Here is a 23,555-nt window from a genome sequence, read left to right on the forward strand (position 1 = left end):
GGTGCAAGTCCTTTTTGAGCGTGTCATTTCGTAGTCCCTCTATGAAGAGGACTGATAGTATTTCATCCTGAGGTAGTTCTCGAGCAGGGCATCTTTCTATGTATTGCTTGAAATGAAGCGATGCTTCCTTCACTTTTTCATTTTTCTTTTGTCTAAATGCATAGACCTGGGAGACAGTGTTATGCTTGATCCCTCTTTTTGAGAACTCCTCAACGAATTCTCGGAGAAGTTTCTCAATACTTGGGAATTCTAAGCTGTTTAATGGTTGAAACCAAGTCAGGGCAGTGCCTTCCAATGTCAACCCAAATCCTTCATATTGAGTGTGGAAATCAGTTACCTGTTCTGCTCTCAATACTTGATTGAAGATTGAAACATAGGCATACAGATCACTAGATCCATTATTCTTTTTGGGTAAGCATTTTGCCACCTAAGATGGTCTCATACGCCTAGCCTCTGCAACCATTCTAACAACTCCTGGTCCCCCTGGGATGGCTTCTCTTGGTTCATAATCTCCTCTTGGTACTAGAAATGGTATCCTATCCGCTCTTCATTCATCAAGGCGATCTCGTGTGATATGGTAGGAGGGATTCTAGTGGTGTAAGTGAATTCAGGAATAGAGCTGCCCCTATGTGTGTTCATGGAAACCCTAGTTGTCCTCAACCCTAAGGGTTCTGTTCTCGAAACTCTTTCATGTCCATAAGAATCCTCCACTATGGTTCTCAAGGGACTCTCACTTACACCACTCTGATTCTAGTGGTGTAAGTGAATTCAGGAACAGAGCTGCCCCTATGTGTGTTCATGGAAACCCTAGTCATCATCGACCCTAAGGGTTCTGTTCTCGGAACTCTTTCATGTCCATAAGAATCCTCCACTCTGGTTCTCAAGGGACTCTCAAGTACAATCTCATGTCCGATGTGAGTAGTCGTGGTTTTTTCAGCTTCCGGATTTACATAGTATTGGTGGAGTGGTCCTCCAAAATATGTATATCTCTCTAACTCCTTCTGATCCATTGGGGAGTACTTTCAGCCATACTTGTCCATGATGACCACCTAAATACTTCTACCCTCCGTGTACGTATAAACATACAAGTTTTTTCGGTCTGTTAATTCTTTGATGCGGGACTCGTCACATTTGTAATAGAGTGTTTGGTCTCTATTATTGAACTTATAAAGCCCCACATATGTGTTGTCCGTGTTAAGGCGCTCTGTCTCATTGGTGTGTCTGAGTACCGCATTTTGTTTCTCCATTTTGGGTGGTGTATCGGCCGGTTCATTATCTACCTTGTCCTTGGTGCCAGTCATTCCCCATTTATCCACAATATAAGGGTTATGAACCACTAGGTACATCATTCCCTCTTGGTCAAAATATCTATCCCCATCATAATCAACATCTACAAGGTCTCTGAACTCGCTCAGTTTATTTTCCAACTTAACATAGTAGCGGTCCATTCCATCCTTATAGATTTTGGCTTTAAGCACATTTTCAAATTGAAACTTCAAATACAAAAACATCACATCAGATGTAAGTTGAGAAGGACCTGCACCCATCGAAGGTGTTCCCTTAGGGTTTGACTTGTTAAAATCTTCACTCATGAGTCCGTATGATCTCTCAGACGAAGTGTTAGAGAAACTCTCCTCTAAAATGGGTTCCAAAGGCGATAGTGGTCTCTGATTCACACTTTATTTCGTTGAGTGATTACTCCCTTGATCAAAGATGTTGTGGTTCCTATTCTGGTACAATCTTCTTGATCGTAGATTCATGAAGAATTGGTAACAAGAAAAATCCAAACCGTATTACCTCATTAAATAGTTTGAATCTCCCGTTTGCTCTTGCTTGTTGGGTAGTATCTTCTGGTACCTGCAATCTGTCGAAAATGTGCTTGATAGCTATAAGCTTACAGTTGCTCTTGTTAGTTATTTCTTTTGTTCGACAAAACTTAGCACACACTTCCCTACACAACCTCAACAATTTTGATCCAAATTCAATTTTGAAAGAAGCACCTGGTTGTTATGGCCTAGCTCCTTGTGTGGTAAGTTTCTATCTCTGTTCTGGCTCAGAGATACATGGATCGCGATCCATGTTGAAAAGCCATTTTAACTTTTGGTGATACCATCAACTTCAGCATGATTAAGGGATCTTATGGTATCAAAAATTTTAGAAAGGAATCTCTGGATTGGAGGCTAAGTTGAGTTTGTCACTTTGCCTGAGCTTCTATAAGTTCTAAGCTGTTGGAAGGGTTTCTTGCATCCAATTTCTACTTTGGAAGGACCACTAGACTCTATGTGATACCCTCTAGCTATGGTACTAGTTTGGTGTCAATTTGTGTCAGGGGAACATGGATCGCGATCCATGTTCCTTTGTGTCAAAATACACTGAATTTTGTCCCACAGCTAGTCCTTGGCCTAGTGATGCTGACTATATGGTTTTTCAATGCTTTAAAGCTTTTTAGGACAGAAAAAAGTCAGTTTTAGGGTTTATGTCGGTGGTTTCCCCCCTTGACTAGATTTTTGCCACCTTTTGCCCTCTTTTGAAATTTCTTGATAAGGGTCCTTTAGGAGAAAGTGCTCCAATTGTCATCAATTCCATGCTTGTCTTTTATCAGCTCAAACTTCCAAAAAGGTATATGGATTGCGATCCATGTTTGGAAAGATTTTGGAATGACACTTTGTGAGCTGATCACACAAGGTATGATGATGCTATTCCCCAAGTCTTTTTGGATTTGGTCAATTTTTTCCAAGTGAGAAGCAGAGTTTTGTGTCTGTTTTGCGGTTTTTTACAAACCACTTTTTTTCTGGTATTTTGACCAGCTTTTTTCACTTTTTTTCTATGGATTCTTTTGGAAAAGTTGTTCAACTAGTAATCAGGAGTACACTGGTAAAATCTTGATTTCAGATGTCTACCTGGAACATGGATCGCGATCCATGTTGGAAAGCACCTGGGCATGAAATTTGGTTCTATGGAATCCTCGCTTCTAGTTTGTCCCAATTCCCATCTCTTTTTGGATTTGGGCAATTAAAAGTTAAATTTTTCCTTTTTTCCAAGGTTTTGGTATGCTCACTCCAATCTTTTGACTTTTATGATATTCTAGCCCTCTTTTTCTTACCAAACTCAAGGTTCTGATGCTTGAGAGCCTGTTCTAAGCAAAGGAAATAATTTTAGCACATTTTGCCAAAAAGGTACACGGATCGCGATCCATGTTTGGCAAGATTTTTGACAAGTTTTTGCACAGTCCTTTTCAACAAGTGTTTTTATCCCCTTCTTGAAATTTTTACTAGGTTTGGTCTAGTTTTGAAGCTCTGACCATCACTTCTTCAATTATTCCGAGTTATGGTCTTCAATACCAAAATAGGTTTTTGACAGTTTTTCCCTCGATCCTTTTGGCCATAAATGATGGTGTAATTTGTTACCTAACCTACCCTACAACTGAAATGAATATGCAAACACAACTGAACTTAACAGTACATGCAGAAATAATAATAATGTGTGTGGTGGAACAACCCTTCCAAGCATGTGAAAAAGTCAAAGAACGAAATGCTATCTTGTATTCACTCACAACTTTCTTTGCTCTTAAGGAATAGCATTGGCTAGTCTCGGAATCCAGTCTCTATTAAGCACTAAACCTATGTCTAGTTGCTTCACTGTCTATGGGTAAGCAGAATGGGTATCAAAAGCTTGAAGGGAGATTTTTTTTTTTTTTTTTACACTGAGTCACTCACCACCTAACAATCGGTTTCCCCGGCAGCGGCGCCAATGTTAGCGGGTCGTCGTGTGATAGACGTCTGCAGCATAGCTCTTTTGTATTAACATAATGTCAATATGCAAGGAAGCAACTCGGGGTGGGGCACGGAGACTTAATGAGAGTGTCAATCTCACCAAAGTGAACTCAAGGACTACCCGTTCTTACGACAAAAGCAAATCAACCACTTCCTAGTCAGACAATCAATATGCGTCCATTCTCAACACTCAACGTAATCACACCTTTTCGGTATCCAAACGAATCCGGAATGTCACAAAACTTAAGGAGAGGTATCACAACACTTATGAGCTTAATCCTATCAAGTTCTGTCACCATCTGGCAAGGTCCATAAATCACGATCCATCACAAAAAGTGTGCAGAAAACTGAAACAGAAGTACTTGGAAAGATCCACCTTAAGCATAGAAACAGTTATCCTTGGTCAAAACATCAAAAAACAACCATTTTAACTCCCAAATCAATGCATTTAGCTCACAAACGATACGTCGCAAACCACAACAGAATTGGAAATGATTACACTTAGATTGTAGAGCAAGAGATAAGAAACGCAATGTGCTAGTCGGAATAGAATTCTGATTACCCGTTTAGGAGAAAAGATGATTACAAGTTGTAGTCACAAGAAGCCTCCACACTGCACGTTTTCTTCTTCTAGCTACTGATAATCTCCCCTTTAAAACTAAGGGTTTTTGACTTTAAAATTTAGGGGGCTTTCCCATGGCCATCCAGCCTCTTACAAGGGGTAGACTCAGAGAAAATAAAAAAGGGTATGGTCTAATCTCATCATGATTACAACTCATCTTAGGCTGAATTACAGGGTTTTTTTCGAAAAAATAGAGTGTCCACCGGGTTTGGTGTGCATACACCTGTATGCGCCCGTATCCCCCAAACACACACACACACACACACACACACACACACACACACACACACACACACACACACACACACACACAATGGGGCACCACTCCGCCTACACAACCCACCTGGCCGAGACAGGGAACACACCGATAGAGTGAGAGGAGAGAGACTATCCATTTGCCCACTCAACACAGAGACACACACAAACACACGCACCCAAAAAATGCAGCTCAAAAGAGGAATATTTTTTATGTTTAGATACAATTGAGCTTGAGCCAACACCAATGGGGCAAATAGCTCACACAATATGGAGGAAGTATTCCAGATACAATTACAAATTTGAGCATGAGAACTCACAAGAGAAAATTACACAACCAAAACAGAAAAAAAATAGTGAAGAATTTGGCAAAATAGACAGTACCATTGCGTCCGGAACTGCCTAAAACCCTAGTCTACAACATCAAAGTGGTCAAATTCGACTTCAGATGAGCAGTTTATGGCCAAAACAGGCTCCAAAAATAGTAAAAATTGAGTTGCAGTTGTTCCTCCTCTTCTCTCGATGTTTTTCTAGTTGTTTTCTTAGGTTTTTCAATGTCCACACTTCACTTTATCCCTTGGGCACCTTTGGCCTTTTGATTGATCTCAAACAAACCCCGAATAGGCCAAAAAATGGCCACGTAGTGCGTTTTTGTTACCCTTCTACATCCATCCGCACACCTAGCACTCGACTTTTTCCAATAATGCATCCTGTAATCACGTGAAGTGATCCCCAAATATAGTTCTCATGATGATAATTCTGCATAATTCATCACAAGAAAACACTCCCATTATGTCCGTACTTATCCATGTGCAAGTCTTGATCCCATTCATCCTCCTGACGCCACTGGATGCCATCTGACGCACCTGCTTACCTCATGGTGTCATCCCATTGATAGCTTCCTCAAGAAGTTCTACGCTCCATCAACTCCTCATTATTGTAGAAAAACACACTGACACTGGTGATAATGAAAATCGATGTACTATGTATACGTTGTCCTAATTGTACACATGTGGGCCCCATATAACCACCTGGCTCTGGAAAATGGGCAATTCTTTATTTGATGCACCATGCATGTGTATGTACATATATGCAATCACTTCTTCCAAGAAACTCCTAACATCGTCTTTGATTTACCTTTTTTCTTTGGCGGCTCTTGTTCAATGTCTTTTGAAACCGTCTCGAGCTTTTGCTTTATCGAGTTGTAATTGCAGGGGCTATAGCCGCAGGGAGCTCCTCTTCTACATCTTCAATCTTAACCATTCATTTTGAGATGGTGGTTTTGGCCACCTTCCATGTGCACCAATCACTTTGTATGCAATTTGTTTTAGAATTTCTCCACCTCCAATGTACTTCGGGTTGTCGATCCCCATTCCGACCACTTGTTCATGCAGATATTGAGCGTAGTTCACTTCTTTGGGTACATCCTCTTGAATGCCCAGCTGATGGTGGTGGCTACTGCATGTGGTGGGGTGGTGTACTTTTGAGGCCACTTACTGCACACATGCAAGTATTGATTGTAGAGTCTATAGATCTTAGTTACTCTCAGATCAGCTAAGTCCTCAAATGTCTTATTAATCTTCTTTTGAAAATAAACCTTGACTTTGTCTCTTCTCTCTCTGACTGAGATGCCTTCATTTCATGGCAATGATTTCAGGGGTAATGACCACCTCTATCTTCTGTCCATCAAGAGCTGTAATCAGAGCTTTGCCATTTTTCTCAATGGAATTCGCTATTTCATATATTCTTTGAGTATCCACTCCTCTTGGAGGAGCCGTGAAGAAGTTGTATAGATCAGATCTTTCAAGGTGTTTAAGGATGTCCTCCTTGCTGGCATATTCATTAAGTTCTTTGGGGATCATGGGCACATCAACTGTATTGCCTTGATGATCTTTGAAAGTGCCCTGATATAATGTGATCCCTTCTGCTTCCAGTGTGGAATCATCCATCCACATCTTAGTGGGATTTAGGGTTTTTGGTGGGATGGTGAATGGCTTTGTTGCAGCTATGATGTCCTTAAGGGCATGCCTCTTCTTCTTTGTTGGAGATTTTCTGGTATCCATTGATCATGAGTGTACTACAAGTTCAAAGTTAGTGTCGTTCCCAAAATCTGACTTTTACTTAGCTTCTAGCTACCCTAATGATTCAAAGTTGAACCACAAGCTAATTAGGACATACATTTGCTTTTCACAAGAACAAAATTGCATTTTGGTGCTTATTTCATGCTGTGAGACATCATACATGTATGATGTCTATGTGCTCAGATTGAGGTAAAACTTGTCCTGTGCATAGCCCATAGCTTGTACATCACATATATATGCCTGGTTTGAGATTTGAATCAGAGTTGAGGTAAATTTTCTCTTATAAGCTCCATAAAGGTTCTACATCCGGAAATTGGGTGTATTTAGACGATATGAGATTCAAATGGTTTGGCACTTAGTAAATGAGCTCATTGGCACATAGTTAAAACATAGTAAATGAGCTCATTGGCACATAGTTAAAACATGGGTTTGGACAAAATCTTTGTTGATGATCAATTTGGCACTAGAGACATCATAAGTGTAGATGTCTTTTATCAACAAATGACTCCAGATTCATTGAGTATGATGTCTATAGCATATACATAGTGTTTGTGGCTTTGAATTGAACTTGAGATTGAATCTGGGTGTGAAAGGCCAAGAATGTGAGTTTTGTGTGTCTTCTTTTCGTGCTTGGGCAAAAATAGGTCAAATGAGGTTCAATGAGATGAAAATTGGTAGGAAGTCTTATGGGGATTGATAAATGTGTTGGTTACTTCAAAATCTCAGCCGTAAGTCAATTTATGAAGTAGACATCAAGTATGATGTTGATAGCCGTTTTTTCGGCTCTCTGTAATTGCCATAGTGAGTTATCTCACCCTATCAAATCACTCAAACACTGTGGTTACCCTCACCCTTTCACTGTATATAGGTGCGTGTGAGTTAGGGGACTTTTCCCATATCTCCTTACTGAAATAAAAAACCCTCAATTAGCTACTCATTGGGCTAGTTGAGCCAAAAAAATAAAAAATATAAGTATATTATGGCCCATGCGTATGTAAATATTTATTTGTATATAGGGTCTAAATAAAAGATTTTTTCATAATTATTTTGGTATTTATTTAAATATTTCTACCTAGGTGTGTGTTATTTATGCTCTGTACATTGCCTCACCATTACCACAATTTTTCTTACCATTTTTCATACTCTTTATTCCATATAGAAATATTTTCATGTAAGCTTCTCTTATATTTGGTGTAACTCCACCCCCACAAAAATCCAAAAAAACTAGTTTTATTTATGTGTATATTTTTTCACTATTGTGATTTTTCCCTTCCTGCATCTATTTTGTTTTTTTTCTAAAAAATTAGAACACCAAAAATATTTATCTTTTTATGGTAGCCTCATAATGAGAGAGATTTCTTTTGACCCCTTTATATTTTTTCCACTTATATTATTTATATTTGACATGTACATATTTTTTAGACCCTCAATATTTGATTTTCTTAGTTGTACTATTCACTTATATCATGATCTCAACAATATCTTCAATTATAGACCTACCAAATAAGGTCAAGGGTAGGTGGCATGCATACATGCACTATGGAGGGCTCACTCTTGGAGGTATTCAAAAGAATCATCCAAAGAAGGACCCCACAAGGACTTGTGCAGTGGAAACAAATTGTCAGTTTTGCTGAATTTTAAAGTTCACTTGCTCTCCGAATTTGAAAAGGTGATACAAACAAAAGTTGTAGCTCGTGGGCTGAACTTTGGCCTCAAATTTTTTCATATTTTTTTGAGCTACGAGCCGTGAGCTATGATTTTATTAGTGGACCCCAGTTTTCCCATGCTATGCAGCCACACTCTCTCTTCCACTTTATCATTTTCCTCTTTCACACACACTTCTCCACTCATCATCCCCACCTCTCTCCACCCTACTCACCTTCTCCTCAACCTTGAAGAATAAGAGAAACCATGGTGAACTCATACCTCCCACACACAATTCCATTCCAAAATTGACCACCTAGTCTCATTTTTCCTCCTTCAAATTACCCATATCTATCAAAAAAACCACAAAATTCAGCCTCTTCTCTTAAAAGACAGCATCATGGTGGTTGATTACTCAGCTTCAATTACCTTGTCTCTCAAGGAAGGTCAAGAGTGGATAAAAAATGTAACGTCAAAGCTAGTGGACTGTCAACAAGCGTCAAAATTGTCCCTACTCAAGACATTTGGAACATCAACCTTGTAAGAAATCCACCTTTTCTTACCTCTTAAGAGTATTTCTTCCTTATTTGTATCCTACATTAATACTCCCATTGTAAATATCCAATTCCATTTGTAAATTAATACTAACTCTACTAACACTAACCCACTATGAAAAGTCCTATCACCTCCATTTCTCTCCTCTCTCTTTCCCCACCAACTTCTTGATAATTCCAAGCAAAAGAAATTAGATAAATTGCTGAAAATCTAACCCAACCATGGTTAGAGGAGTAACCCTAGCCTTCAAAATTGCTATAAAAGGAGGGTGTAGCTAGCACAAAAAGGGGGGAGAAGAAAGAGCACTATGCTATAGCTTGAGAAGCCAAGCTCAACCTCTTGAGAAGAAGCTCTTGAGTGGAATCTCATTGGCATTAGGCATATGTATGTGTTGTATTAGGGGTGATTAGCAAGGGAACTCTATGCCATTGTAAGAGAGAGTGATCATTAAATTGAGAGTAGGAAATCTATCATTTCTCCTACTAGAGTAAGCCCAACATTTGCTGAATCAAGGAGGGTGAATTTAGACTAAGAATGTATACCTTGTCTCCCTTCCAACGTGAAGTCATGGACAATAATGATGTGTAAGTGTCTTGGTGTTTTATTTAAGTTCTTGATAGCTTGTCTACGGGTATTGTTATCAATTTAGCCATAAATCCACATGCTGTAAGAGGGCGACAGGGTGGAGAGGACTCCCCTGGCCTTAAGACAGTGATTGGGGTGGCTTTTTTCTTGTGATGTGTTGTGGTGTAATTTATTCAGGCTATGTTGAACAAATACTAATCTCACTTTGATTGGTCATGACAAATTTGTAAGAAGGCATTAGTGCAACAAGCACCCCCTTCCCCCTTCTCTCTCTTTCTTACATATATATATTTATGTTTGCTTGATCATTAACGATACACTTCAAAGCAGCCCGAGCACCATCTCTCTCTCTCTCTCTCTCTCTCTCTCTCTCTCTCTCTCTCTCTCTCTCTCTCTCTCTCTCTCTCGTGTTTTAGTGTGTGAGAGTATTCCATTGGTGTTAGGGTTAGTGTAAATTCCTTGCTTGTTTGTGGGTTGCTCTAACGATTCTCCTCTTTTGTGTCCTAGTGAAGCGGTCCGGGGCGGGCAACAAGAAGAGCAACCTCTAGACACCCTTCAAGGCTCTCGTGCTGCTCTATGGGGCTGGGGCACAACACAACACAAACCAAAACAACAAACCCACAGCCAAATCCCAACTACACAAGGGGCACCAACTAGTTTAAGAGTGAACTAGGACGCAAAAGAGGAGAATCGTTAGAGCAACCCACAAACAAGCAAGGAATTTACACTAACCCTAACACCAATGGAACACTCTCACACACTAAAACACGAGAGAGAGAGAGAGGGAGAGAGAGAGAGAGAGAGAGAGAGAGAGAGAGAGAGAGAGAGAGAGAGAGATGGTGCTCGGGCTGCTTTGAAGTGTATCGTTAATGATCAAGCAAACATAAATATATATATGTAAGAAAGAGAGAGAAGGGGGAAGGGGGTGCTTGTTGCACTAATGCATTCTTACAAATCTGTCATGACCAATCAAAGTGAGATTAGTATTTGTTCAACATAGCCTGAGTAAATTACACCACAACACATCACAAGAAAAAAGCCACCCCAATCACTGTCTTAAGGCCAGGGGAGTCCTCTCCACCCTGCCGCCCTCTTACAGCATGTGGGATTTATGGCTAAATTGATAACAATATCCGCAGACAAGCTATCAAGAACTTAAATAAAACACCACTTACACATCATTATTGTCCATGACTTCACGTTGGAAGGGAGACAAGGTATCCATGCTTAGTCCAAATTCACCCTCCTTGATTCAGCAAATGTTGGGCTTACACTAGTAGGAGAAATGATAGATTTCCTACTTTGAATTTAATGATCACTCTCTCTTACAATGGCATAGAGTTCCCTTGCTAATTACCCCTAATACAATACATACATATGCCTAATGCCAATGAGATTCCACTCAAGAGCTCCTTCTCAAGAGGTTGAGCTTGGCTTCTCAAGCTATAGCATAGTGCTCTTTCTTCTCCCCTCCTTTTTGTGCTAGCTACACCCTCCTTTTATAGCAATTTTTAAGGCTAGGGTTACTCCTCTAACCATGGTTGGGTTAGATTTTCAGCAATTTATCTAATTTCTTTTGCTTGGAATTATCAAGAAGTTGGTGGGGAAAGAGAGAGGAGAGAAATGGAGGTGATAGGACTTTTCATAGTGGGTTAGTGTTAGTAGAGTTAGTATTAATTTACAAATGGAATTGGATATTTACAATGGGAGTATCCATGTAGGATAGAAATAAGGAAGAAAAAATCTTAAGAGGTAAGAAAAGGTGGATTTCTTACAAGGTTGATGCTCCAAGTGTCTTGAGTAGGGCCAATTTTGACGCTTGTTGACGGTCCACTAGCTTTGACGGTACATTTTTTCTCCACTCTTGACCTTCCTTGAGAGACAAGGTAATTGAAGCTGAGTAATCAACCACCATGATGCTGTCTTTTAAGAGAAGAGTCTGAATTTTGTGGTTTTTTTGATAGATATGGGTAATTTGGAGGAGGAAAAATGAGACTAGGTGGTCAATTTTGGAATGGAATTGTGTGTGGGAGGTATGAGTTCACCATGGTTTCTCTTATTCTTCAAGGTTGAGGAGAAGGTGAGTAGGGTGCAGAGAGGTGGGATGATGAGTGGAGAAGTGTGTGTGAAAGAGGAAAATGATAAAGTGGAAGAGAGAGTGTGGCTGCATAGCATGGGAAAACTGGGTCCACTAATAAAATCATAGCTCACAGCTCGTAGCTCAAAAAATATGAAAAAATTTGAGGCAAAAGTTCAGCCCACGAGCTACAACTTTTGTTTGTATCACCTTTTCAAATTCGGAGAGCAAGTGAACTTTAAAAAATTCAGCAAAACCGACCGTTTTTTTCCACTGCACAAGGTCCTTGTGGGGTCCTTCTTTGGATGATTCTTTTGAATACCTCCAAGAGTGAGCCCTCCATAGTGCATGTATGCATGCCACCTACCCTTGACCTTATTTGGTAGGTCTTTAATTGAAGATATTGTTGAGATCATGATATAAGTGAATAATACAACTAAGAAAATCAAATATTGAGGGGTCTAAAAAATATGTACATGTCAAATATAAATAATATAAGTGGAAAAAATATAAAGGGGTCAAAAGAAATCTCTCTCATTATGAGGCTACCATAAAAAGATAAATATTTTTGGTGTTCTAATTTTTTAGAAAAAAACAAAATAGATGTAGGAAGGGAAAAATCACAATAGTGAAAAAATTATACACATAAATAAAACTAGTTTTTTTGGATTTTTGTTGGGGTGGAGTTACACCAAATATAAGAGAAGCTTACATGAAAATATTTCTATATGGAATAAAGAGTATGAAAAATGGTAAGAAAAATTGTGGTAATGGTGAGGCAATGTACAGAGCATAAATAACACACACCTAGGTAGAAATATTTAAATAAATACCAAAATAATTATGAAAAAATCTTTTATTTAGGCCCTATATACAAATAAATATTTACATACGCATGGGCCATAATATACTTATATTTTTTATTTTTTTGGCTCAACTAGCCCAATGAGTAGCTAATTGAGGGTTTTTTATTTCAGTAAGGAGATATGGGAAAAGTCCCCTAACTCACACGCACCTATATACAGTGAAAGGGTGAGGGTAACCACAGTGTTTGAGTGATTTGATAGGGTGAGATAACTCACTATGGCAATTACCGAGAGGCGAAAAACGGTTATCATTAGCCCTCCCCTAGGATGATGGTATATTCATGTACCATCATAAAGAATCTTTTCCAAAGAGAGTGCTTCAGAGTCTTTGACAAGATCTTCATTGTTTGGCCCCTTGGAATTTTGGTTTGTGTTACACTCATGCTTCATGGAACAATACTTACATGGGATAGTTGCCTTTTGCTCTGGTAGATCCTTTGGTAGAAGGCGACTCAAGTTAGGCTTCAAGCGATAGCCATTTACCTTCCTGGAGTGCTCTTTCCCATTCAAGTCCATAAGTTGATAGTAACTTGAATTGAAAGCCTTCTTGACTATGTATGGCCCCTATCATCTTGTTTCAAATTTGGCATCAAAACGATTATCGAGTCGATTGTCATACCTTAGCACAAGATCTCCTTCATTGATGCCTTTGTCCTTCAGTTTCTTGTCAAGCTTCTCCTTTGTCTGTGTGGCTTTCCTCTTATAGCACTCGTATGCTGCTTCTCTTTTCCACTCAAGCTCAGCTAAGGTAAGAAGTCAATCCATCCATGCTTCTTGATCATCTTGTGCTGATTTGCCATGAAGTCGCATTGTTGGAATGTTTAGCTCAATTGGCTGTAAAGCCTCTTGACCATAGAACAAGTGAAATGGTGTGAACTCCGTGGCTTCCCTATATGTGATTCGATACGCCCACAAGGCACCATCCAAGAAGTCATCCCACAACTTTGTCTTGTTTTTCACCATCTTTCTAATGATGCCTGCAATGACACCATTAGCTTTTTCTACCAAACCATTTGATTGGGGATAGTAGGGTATACTGTGACGATGTAGAATGTGAAGTTCTTCACAGACTTCTGTGAGCAATCCTTTTCTAAACCCTAGACCATTATCAGAAACAATCTCCAAAGGTGTGCCAAATCTACAACAAATGTGAGTGTAGACGAATTTGCTCACTGTCCTCTCATTTACCTTTGCCACACTTTGTGCTTCCACCCACCTAGTCATATAGTCTACAGCCACTAGACGACACAAATTACGTTAAGGCTAGAGGTGTTTATAGATTAAGGATACAGGGCTAGAGTTCAGGCTTTATGGTCTACTTAGTAAGAAAGCTTCTAGCAGCAGGTTTCATTTATCCAGTGGAGAATTCAGAGTGGGTCTCTCCTGTTGTTGTCACTCCTAAGAAAAATGGCAAGTGGAGGGTGTGTGTGGATTACCGTCCCCACATTAGAGGCTAGAAAGAGGATCACTTTCCTATTCCAGGAGAGAGCAGGTTTCATTTATCCAGTGGAGAATTCAGAGTGGGTCTCTCCTGTTGTTGTCACTCCTAAGAAAAATGGCAAGTGGAGGGTGTGTGTGGATTACCGTCCCCTCAATGAGGCAACAAAGAGAGATCACTTTCCCCTCCCATTCCAGGATGAGATACTAAATGAGGTAGCTGGTCATGAGAAGTACACTGTGTGCGATGGTTACTCAGGTTACTTTCAAATAGGGATTGCATTGGAGGATCAATTGAAAACAACCTTTATCACTCCTTGGGGTTGTTATGCTTTTAGAGTCATGCCATTTGGTCTGACAAATGCTCCTGCAACATTCCAACGTTTCATGAATATGGTGTTTCAAGCATTCTTTGGAAAGTCAATTAGGGTGTTCATTGATGAATTCTGTATTTATAGCTCAAAATCATTGCATCTACAAAGGGTAGAAGAAGGTTTAAAGAAGCTCTACGACATGGGAGGTCAACTCAACCCCGACAAGTGCCATATAGGTGAGGATGAAGTAATCTTGCTTGGTCATAAAGTTTCTTACAAAGGCATTGAAGTGGATCCTTCAAAGGCAAAGGCTTTTATTGAGCTACCATCACCCAAGAGTCTTAAGGAGGTCATCTCATTCATTCAAAAGGTGAAGTATATGTCACGCTTCATTCACTTAGCCTCGGAGTTACTTCACCCTTTGCAAAAGTTGACACAACAAGTAGAATTTTCATGGTCTGATGAGCTTGAAGAGTACTTTTGTAACATTAAAGCCATTTTGTCAGAGCTACCAACACTCATGCCTCCTTGTTGGGAGTACACATTCTTTGTTAGCTCTAGTGCTGGGAAAGAAACAATTGGTGCAGTTTTGTTACAACAAGATCCCTATAGTACCAGGATGCGTCCCATCTACTTTGCTAGTAGGGTCATGAATGCTTTAGAGAGAGGCTACACGGAGGCAGAACTCATGATGCTTTCTCTCATGTTTGCGATAAGGAAGTTTAGATCCTACTTGCTCCCAAAACCTTTTGTAATCCTCACCGCAGAGAATTTGTTCCCTTGGGTGTCATCTCAAATGAATCTTAGTACTAGGATCTCAAAGTGGATTATGGAGTTGCAAGAGTTTCAATACTCTTTCAAGGTAGAAGAAAGTGTGCGTGCACAATTGGCAGGGATTCTCACTTATAGGGTGCATGAAAAGGAGATTAAGGTGCCTGAAGTAAAGACCCTACCATTGCCACCACCAAAAAGTATTCCTAATGCTTTTACCTTGTTCTTTGATGGAGCTTTTCATCGAGCCATAGGAAAAGCAGGGGGAGGGCTTTTGTTGCTCAACCCAAGTGGAGAGGTGGTCATGAAAGAGAAGTTCAATCTACCAAGTTCGGCTAGCAACAATGAAGCAGAATATGACACACTACTTCATGGTTTAAAAATATGCATTGGCCATGTTATACAACATCTCATGGTAAAAGGGGATGCACTTCTCATTGTGAAGCAGATTTTAGGCATCTGGGCATGCAAAAATGAAAGACTAAGGTCCAAAGTTCATACCATCCGTAGGCTATTTAATCAATTTGAGGAGGTGCAATTATATCATATTCCTAGGAAACAAAATGAAGATGCTGATTTACTTGCACAACAAGCCGTTGCATGTGTAAAGAAAGAAGTGCAGGTCATCATGGTGGCGGCTGCTGTGAAGCAACCGAGGTACCAGGGATTGGAGCCATTGGCTCCCATCATTGGCTACATTTTGGAGGGTGATTTTCCACCAGACTTCACAAAAGCTCAGAAGAGGAGACTCATGAAGAAGGCAAGCATGTATCTCTTCCTAGAAGGCTCCCTCTATCAAAGAGGGAAGGATAAAGTGTGCAGAAGAGTACCAACTATCGCGGAAATTCCAGCCATTCTAAAAGGTTTGCATGAAGAGGCATGTGGTGGTCATTTTTCCCAAGAATTAACTGTGAAGAAGATTTTGCTTGCGGGGTATGTTTGGCCAAGTCTGCATGTGGATGTCCAACATTGGTGTAAAAGTTGTCACAATTGTCAGGTAAATGGGAATAGAAGATTGATTTATGGTCTAAGGCAAATCGTGCTTGCAAATGGACCCTTTGAAAACTGGGGCATTGATGCTATGGGTCCTCTGCCTAGTACAAAAAATGGTAAACTCTGCATTCTAGTGGCTGTAGACTATATGACTAGGTGGGTGGAAGCACAAAGTGTGGCAAAGGTAAATGAGAGGACAGTCACTCACATTTGTTGTAGATTTGGCACACCTTTGGAGATTGTTTCTGATAATGGTCCAGGGTTTAGAAAGGGATTGCTCACAGAAGTCTGTGAAGAACTTCGCATTCTACATCGTCACAGTACACCCTACTATCCCCAATCAAATGGTTTGGTAGAAAAAGCTAATGGTGTCATTGCAAGCATCATTAGAAAGATGGTGAAAAACAAGACAAAGTTGTGGGATGACTTCTTGGATGGTGCCTTGTGGGCGTATCGAACCACATATAGGGAAGCCACGGAGTTCACACCATTTCACTTGGTCTATGGTCAAGAGGCTTTACAGCCAATTGAACTAAACATTCCAACAATGCGACTTCATGGCAAATCAGCACAAGATGATCAAGAAGCATGGATGGATCGACTTCTTACCTTAGCTGAGCTTAAGTGGAAAAGAGAAGCAGCATACGAGTGCTATAAGAGGAAAGCCACACAGACAAAGGAGAAGCTTGACAAGAAACTGAAGGACAAAGGCATCAATGAAGGAGATCTTGTGCTAAGGTATGACAATCGACTCGATAATCGTTTTGATGCCAAATTTGACACAAGATGGCAGGGGGCATACATAGTCAAGAAGGCTTTCAATTCAAGTTACTATCAACTTATGGACTTGAATGGGAAAGAGCACTCCAGGAAGGTAAATGGCTATCGCTTCAAGCCTTACTTGAGTCGCCTTCTACCAAAGGATCTACCAGAGCAAAAGGCAACTATCCCATGGAAGAATTGTTCCATGAAGCATGAGTGTAACACAAACCAAAATTCCAAGGGGCCAAACAATGAAGATCTTGTCAAGGAATCTGAAGCACTCTCTTTGGAAAAGATTCTTTATGATGGTACATGAATATACCATCATCCTGGGGGAGAGCTAATGATAGCCGTTTTTTTGGCTCTCTGTAATTTCCATAGTGAGTTATCTCACCCTATCAAATCACTCAAACACTGTGGTTACCCTCACCCTTTCACTGTATATAGGTGCGTGTGAGTTAGGGGACTTTTCCCATATTTCCTTACTGAACTAAAACCCCTCAATTAGCTAGTCATTGGGCTAGTTGAGCCAAAAAAATAAAAAATATAAAAAATATAATTATATTATGGCCCATGCGTATGTAAATATTTCTTTGTATATAGGGTCTAAATAAAAGATTTTTTCATAATTATTTTGGTATTTATTTAAATATTTCTACGTAGGTGTGTGTTATTTATGCTCTGTACATTGCCTCACAATTACCACAATTTTTCTTACCATTTTTCATACTCTTTATTCCATATAGAAATATTTTCATGTAAGCTTCTCTTATATTTGGTGTAACTCCACCCCAACAAAAATCCAAAAACACTAGTTTTATTTATGTGTATATTTTTTCACTATTGTGATTTTTCCCTTCCTACATCTATTTTGTTTTTTTTCTAAAACATTAGAACACCAAAAATATTTATCTTTTTATGGTAGCCTCATAATGAGAGAGATTTCTTTTGACCCCTTTATATTTTTTCCACTTATATTATTTATATTTGACATGTACATATTTTTTAGACCCCTCAATATTTGATTTTCTTAGTTGTACTATTCACTTATATCATGATCTCAACAATATCCTCAATTAAAGACCTACCAAATAAGGTCAAGGGTAGGTGGCATGCATACATGCACTATGGAGGGCTCACTCTTGGAGGTATTCAAAAGAATCATCCAAAGAAGGACCCCACAAGGACCTTGTTCAGTGGAAAAAAATGGTCGGTTTTGCTGAATTTTTAAAGTTCACTTGCTCTCCGAATTTGAAAAGGTGATACAAACAAAAGTTGTAGCTATGAGCTATGATTTTATTAGTGGACCCCAGTTTTCCCATGCTATGCAGCCACACTCTCTCTTCCACTTTATCATTTTCCTCTTTCACACACACTTCTCCACTCATCATCCCCACCTCTCTCACCACTCCTCTCTGCACCCTACTCACCTTCTCCTCAACCTTGAAGAATAAGAGAAACCATGGTGAACTCATACCTCCCACACACAATTCCATTCCAAAATTGACCACCTAGTCTCATTTTTCCTCCTCCAAATTACCCATATCTATCAAAAAAACCACAAAATTCAGCCTCTTCTCTCAAAAGACAGCATCATGGTGGTTGATTACTCAGCTTCAATTACCTTGTCTCTCAAGGAAGGTCAAGAGTGGAGAAAAAATGTACCGTCAAAGCTAGTGGACCGTCAACAAGCATCAAAATTGGCCCTACTCAAGCCACTTGGAGCATCAACCTTGTAAGAAATCCACCTTTTCTTACCTCTTAAGAGTTTTTCTTCCTTATTTGTATCCTACATGGATACTCCCATTGTAAATATCCAATTCCATTTGTAAATTAATACTAACTCTACTAACACTAACCCACTATGAAAAGTCCTATCACCTCCATTTCTCTCCTCTCTCTTTTCCCACCAACTTCTTGATAATTCCAAGCAAAAGAAATTAGATAAATTGTTGAAAATCTAACCTAACCATGGTTAGAGGAGTAACCCTAGCCTTCAAAATTGCTATAAAAGGAGGGTGTAGCTAGCACAAAAAGGGGGGAGAAGAAAGAGCACTATGCTATAGCTTCAGAAGCCAAGCTCAACCTCTTGAGAAGGAGCTCTTGAGTGGAATCTCATTTGCATTAGGCATATGTATGTGTTGTATTAGGGGTGATTATCAAGGGAACTCTATGCCATTGTAAGAGAGAGTGATCATTAAATTGAGAGTAGGAAATCTATCATTTTTCCTACTAGAGTAAGCCCAACATTTGCTGAATCAAGGAGGGTGTATTTGGACTAAGCATGGATACCTTGTCTCCCTTCCAACGTGAAGTAATGGACAATAATGATGTGTAAGTGTCTTGGTGTTTTATTTAAGTTCTTGATAGCTTGTCTCCGGGTATTGTTATCAATTTAGCCATAAATCCCACATGCTGTAAGAGGGCGACAGGGTGGAGAGGACTCCCCTGGCCTTAAGACAATGATTGGGGTGGATTTTTTCTTGTGATGTGTTGTGGTGTAATTTATTCAGGCTATGTTGAACAAATACTAATCTCACTTTGATTGGTCATGACAGATTTGTAAGAAGGCATTAGTGCAACAAGCACCCCCTTCCCCCTTCTCTCTCTTTCTTACATATATATATTTATGTTTGCTTGATCATTAACAATACACTTCAAAGCAGCCCGAGCACCATCTCTCTCTCTCTCTCTCTCTCTCTCTCTCTCTCTCTCTCTCTCTCTCTCTCTCTCTCTCTCTCTCTCTCTCTCTCTCTCTCTCTCTCTCGTGTTTTAGTGTGTGAGAGTGTTCCATTGGTGTTAGGGTTAGTGTAAATTCCTTGCTTGTTTGTGGGTTTCTCTAACGATTCTCCTCTTTTGTGTCCTAGTTCGCTCTTAAACTAGGTGGTACCCCTTGTGTAGTTGAGATTTGGCTGGGGGTTTGTTGTTTTGGTTTGTGTTGTTATGTGCCCCAGCCCCATTGAGCAGCACGGGAGCTTTGAAGGGTGTCTAGAGGTTGCTCTTCTTGTTGCCCGCCTCGGACCGCCTCAATGTCTACTGTGACTTTTTTGTCCCACGCTGGGTGAGTAGTTTCCCCATGGTATGTGTAATGCTCTAATGTGCTTAAAAGTGGGATTGGTTGAGAGTGCATGTGTCCAAGATCAAAGATGGTGTTTTTGACTGAAAGTTTTGAAAAATGATATGGATTCTGTGCATATTTTGAGCAAATGTATCCAAACTTGGTGAGGTGGCCTTTCATGAGGTGCACAACAGATCTGGATGCTCAATATGTTGAAAACACTCTATTTTGACAGGTTTAGACATCATATGCGTATGATGTCTACTGTGAGAAAATGTGCTTTTAAGCATTTTGATATGAAGTAGATGCTTTGGACATGCCATACGTGAATTGTCTTTGGGTTTGGAGTCCATTTCCTATAGGTGAGGCCAAGTCTTGCCAGGAGGCTCTAATTGTGCGTTTTTGCTCCATCGAGTGTCTTCAAATAATCCAAATTGCATGAAACTTGATGTATGAGATGTAATGAGCATTTTGGAACAGCTAGTATGGTCAAGAGGTGAAAAACTTGTGTAAATGTGGCTGCCAGACATCATACGTGTATGATGTCTAGAATGCAAAAAATGACAATGTGAGGCCTTGGGGGGGGTGTTAGTGCAGAAGCTTATCTAGCTCTGGTTCAACCTTAAAACACGTATGTGTTGGAATTAGGGTTGCAGCGAAACGCACACAGCTTGGAGAAGATGAAGGAAGCTCGAGGCACACAATAAAGAGTGTGTTACTTAGTGTGCAATGGAAAGATAGATAGCCCTAGAGTGATGGGCGTATATACAATGCATGGGGGGAAAAACCTCCTAAAGAGGGAAAAAATGCCCCAGCGGTCCTAGTGTGTTCACACACATCACTACCACATGTATATGGTAACAAATCCCCCCTGGAGTGATGCGGTGAACGAGAGCTAGCACATGATTAAAGGGAAGTGCCATGCCCTGAGGACATGATCAGTCCACAAAGGGGAGTAAGCCCAAATCTTCGCGGAAAGCTTAGAGCTTCTCACGAGAGAATGCCTTTGTGAAAAGATCTGAAAGGTTGTCCTGTGTTGGCACATAAGCCAAGCTGAGCTCACCTGCTGACAGCCTCTCCCTCACATAGTGGTAATGCACCTCAATGTTCTTTGTGTGAGCATGAAAAACTAGGTTCCTTGCAACTGCCAATGCACTCTGACTGTCATTGTAGATAGTGTTGGCGGTGTCTTGTCCAACAGACAAATCAGCCATAAGGCGTCTGAGCCATACACACTCAACCGTAGTTGTGAAGACTGCCCTGTACTCAGCCTCACAACTCAAAGTGGCCATAATAGGTTGCTTCTTGCTCAACCATGATATACATGAACTGCCAAGCATGAAACAAAAACCAGTTGTGGACACTCGCGTGTCAAAACAACCAGCCCAATGTGAGTCCAAAAAAGCATGTAAATCTGGCGGCAATGATCCCCCCTTGGGATAAAACAAGCCAAGATGTAAAGTGCCACTAAGGTAGCGAAAAATCCTCTTGACACCCTGCCGATGCTTAGAGCCTGGGCTATGCATAAATCTGCTGACCTGTCAGACTGCAAACTGAATATCTGGCCTCGTGTTGCATACATAAATGAGGCAGCCAATAGCAGTTTGGTAAAGAGTGACATCAGTAGGATCGCCAGCATCATGTAGACTCAACTTCAAACCTCTTTCCATGGGAGTGGCAATAGGTTTGCAATCCTCAAGTCCAAACTTACATAGCAATGTCTTTATGTAACTTTTCTGACACAAGGCAATACCACCATCACACTGCTTAAACTGTATACCCAAGTAATGATGCAATAGCCCCAAATCTTTTATCTTAAAAGTAGCATTCAAGTCAACCTTAAATTCAGCAATATGTCTCTCATTTGGTCCAGTGATTAGCAAATCATCGACATAAAGGACCACAATGAGAAGTACATCACCCTCACGCTTTACATACAATGTGCTTTCTGTTGGACTGTTATGAAAGCCTCGTTTGACCAAATGAGTGTCAGCTTTCTCATACCAAGCATGATCAGATTGCTTCAACCCATACAAAGCCTTCTTACATCTGCACACTTTGTCCTCCTGTCCTTTTATGACAAAACCGTGAGGGTGTGTTAGATAAACTTCCTAAAATATGTCACCATTCAAGAAAGTAGGAACAATGTCTGATTGATGTACATCCCAACCAAAATGAGCTGCCAATGCACATAGAAAACGCACAGTAGTCATACGACAAGTGGGAGAAAAAGTCTCTTCATAATCTATGCCTTTTTGCTATGCATAACCCTTTGCAACAAGTCGAGACTTATGGCGATCGATCTCACCATCCAGCTTGCATTTCAAACTTGTAAACCCACTTCATACCAATGGCCTTTTTACCAGGAGGCAAATCACATAAAGTCCATGTGTCATTTTCTATAAGTGCATCATATTTTGATTGCATGGCAGCCATCCAATTTTCTGAATTCTATGCTTCATCAAAAGATAGAGGCTCCTCAACATCATGTAAGGTAGACACAACCAAAGCATAACAATCTGATGCATAAGATGCATGGCGAGCCTGAACGAGTTCGACTAGACAAAGGTGCATCCAATTTACTGTCACCCAAAGTGTGCACCAGCCATTTTGGCATACCTCTAGCCTTCTCATTTTCATTCCTTTCCTCATCAAGTACATCATGTACATTTGCATCAGTAATAGGCTGATCTGTAACATTTTTAAAAACCCCCATAGGCTGTACATTTGCCTCATTGGAACTTACATTCATATTTCCACCACCAAAAAGAGGCAACAAAGTGTCATAAATGTCATGTGAGCTTACATTACTGCCTTTAGTACTTGACATCAAGAGCTGAACAAAATCTTCCACAAACACTACATCCCGTGACACCAGAATATGTTTTGTTTGCGGATGATACAACTTGTAACCTTTGCTTTCAGCACTATAACCAACAAAAATACATTTGACAGCCTTATCATCCAATTTTCTGCGCTGTGTTTGTGGCACCAAAGCATATGCCAAACAGCCAAAAACACGCATGTGCTCAATAGAAGGCTTTCTATCATGCCATACTTCATATGGAGTAATAAACTGCAAAGCTTTTGTAGGACACTTGTTTAGTACATAAGTGGCACACATGATGGCCTCAAGCCAAAAAGAATGCGGCAAAGCTTGACTTTTGACCATACATCATGCCATTTCCGTAAGAGACCTATTTTTCCTCTCAGCAACACCATTTTGCTGAGGTGTATACGGCACTATACATTGGTGTTTTATCCCACGACTAGCTAGAATTGCATTAAATTCATGAGACATATACTCCCCTCCTCGATCGGAATGGAGGGTGCCCATAGTACATTTTGATACATTTTCAGCCATAGCCAAAAATTGTTTGAAGCACATAAAAACTTCGTACTTCGCTTTAAGAAAAAATATCCATGCATGTCTGGAGTAATCATCAATGAAAGTCACAAAGTACAGGTAATTGCCCAAGGACGGAGTTTGCATGGGCCTACAAACATCACTATGCACAAGCTGCAACCTGCATGTGGCCCTAATTGAACCATCCTTTGGAAACTTAGAACGCTGCATTTTACCCAAAATACAGCCTTCACAAACATGTTTGATAGGTGCTTCAAGAGGCGGCAAAGAAGCAACCCATATCAAATTTCTGCAAACGCAGCAAACTGGCAAAATTCAGATGACCAAAACGTGCATGCCAAAGTTTTGCATCTGAAATAGACCTTGAATGTGCAACTGCATTTGCAAAATTTTGT

The sequence above is a fragment of the Adiantum capillus-veneris genome, chromosome 4 (genome assembly GCF_014529385.1).
Source record: "Adiantum capillus-veneris isolate H3 chromosome 4, ASM1452938v2, whole genome shotgun sequence".
NCBI lineage: Eukaryota > Viridiplantae > Streptophyta > Polypodiopsida > Polypodiales > Pteridaceae > Adiantum > Adiantum capillus-veneris.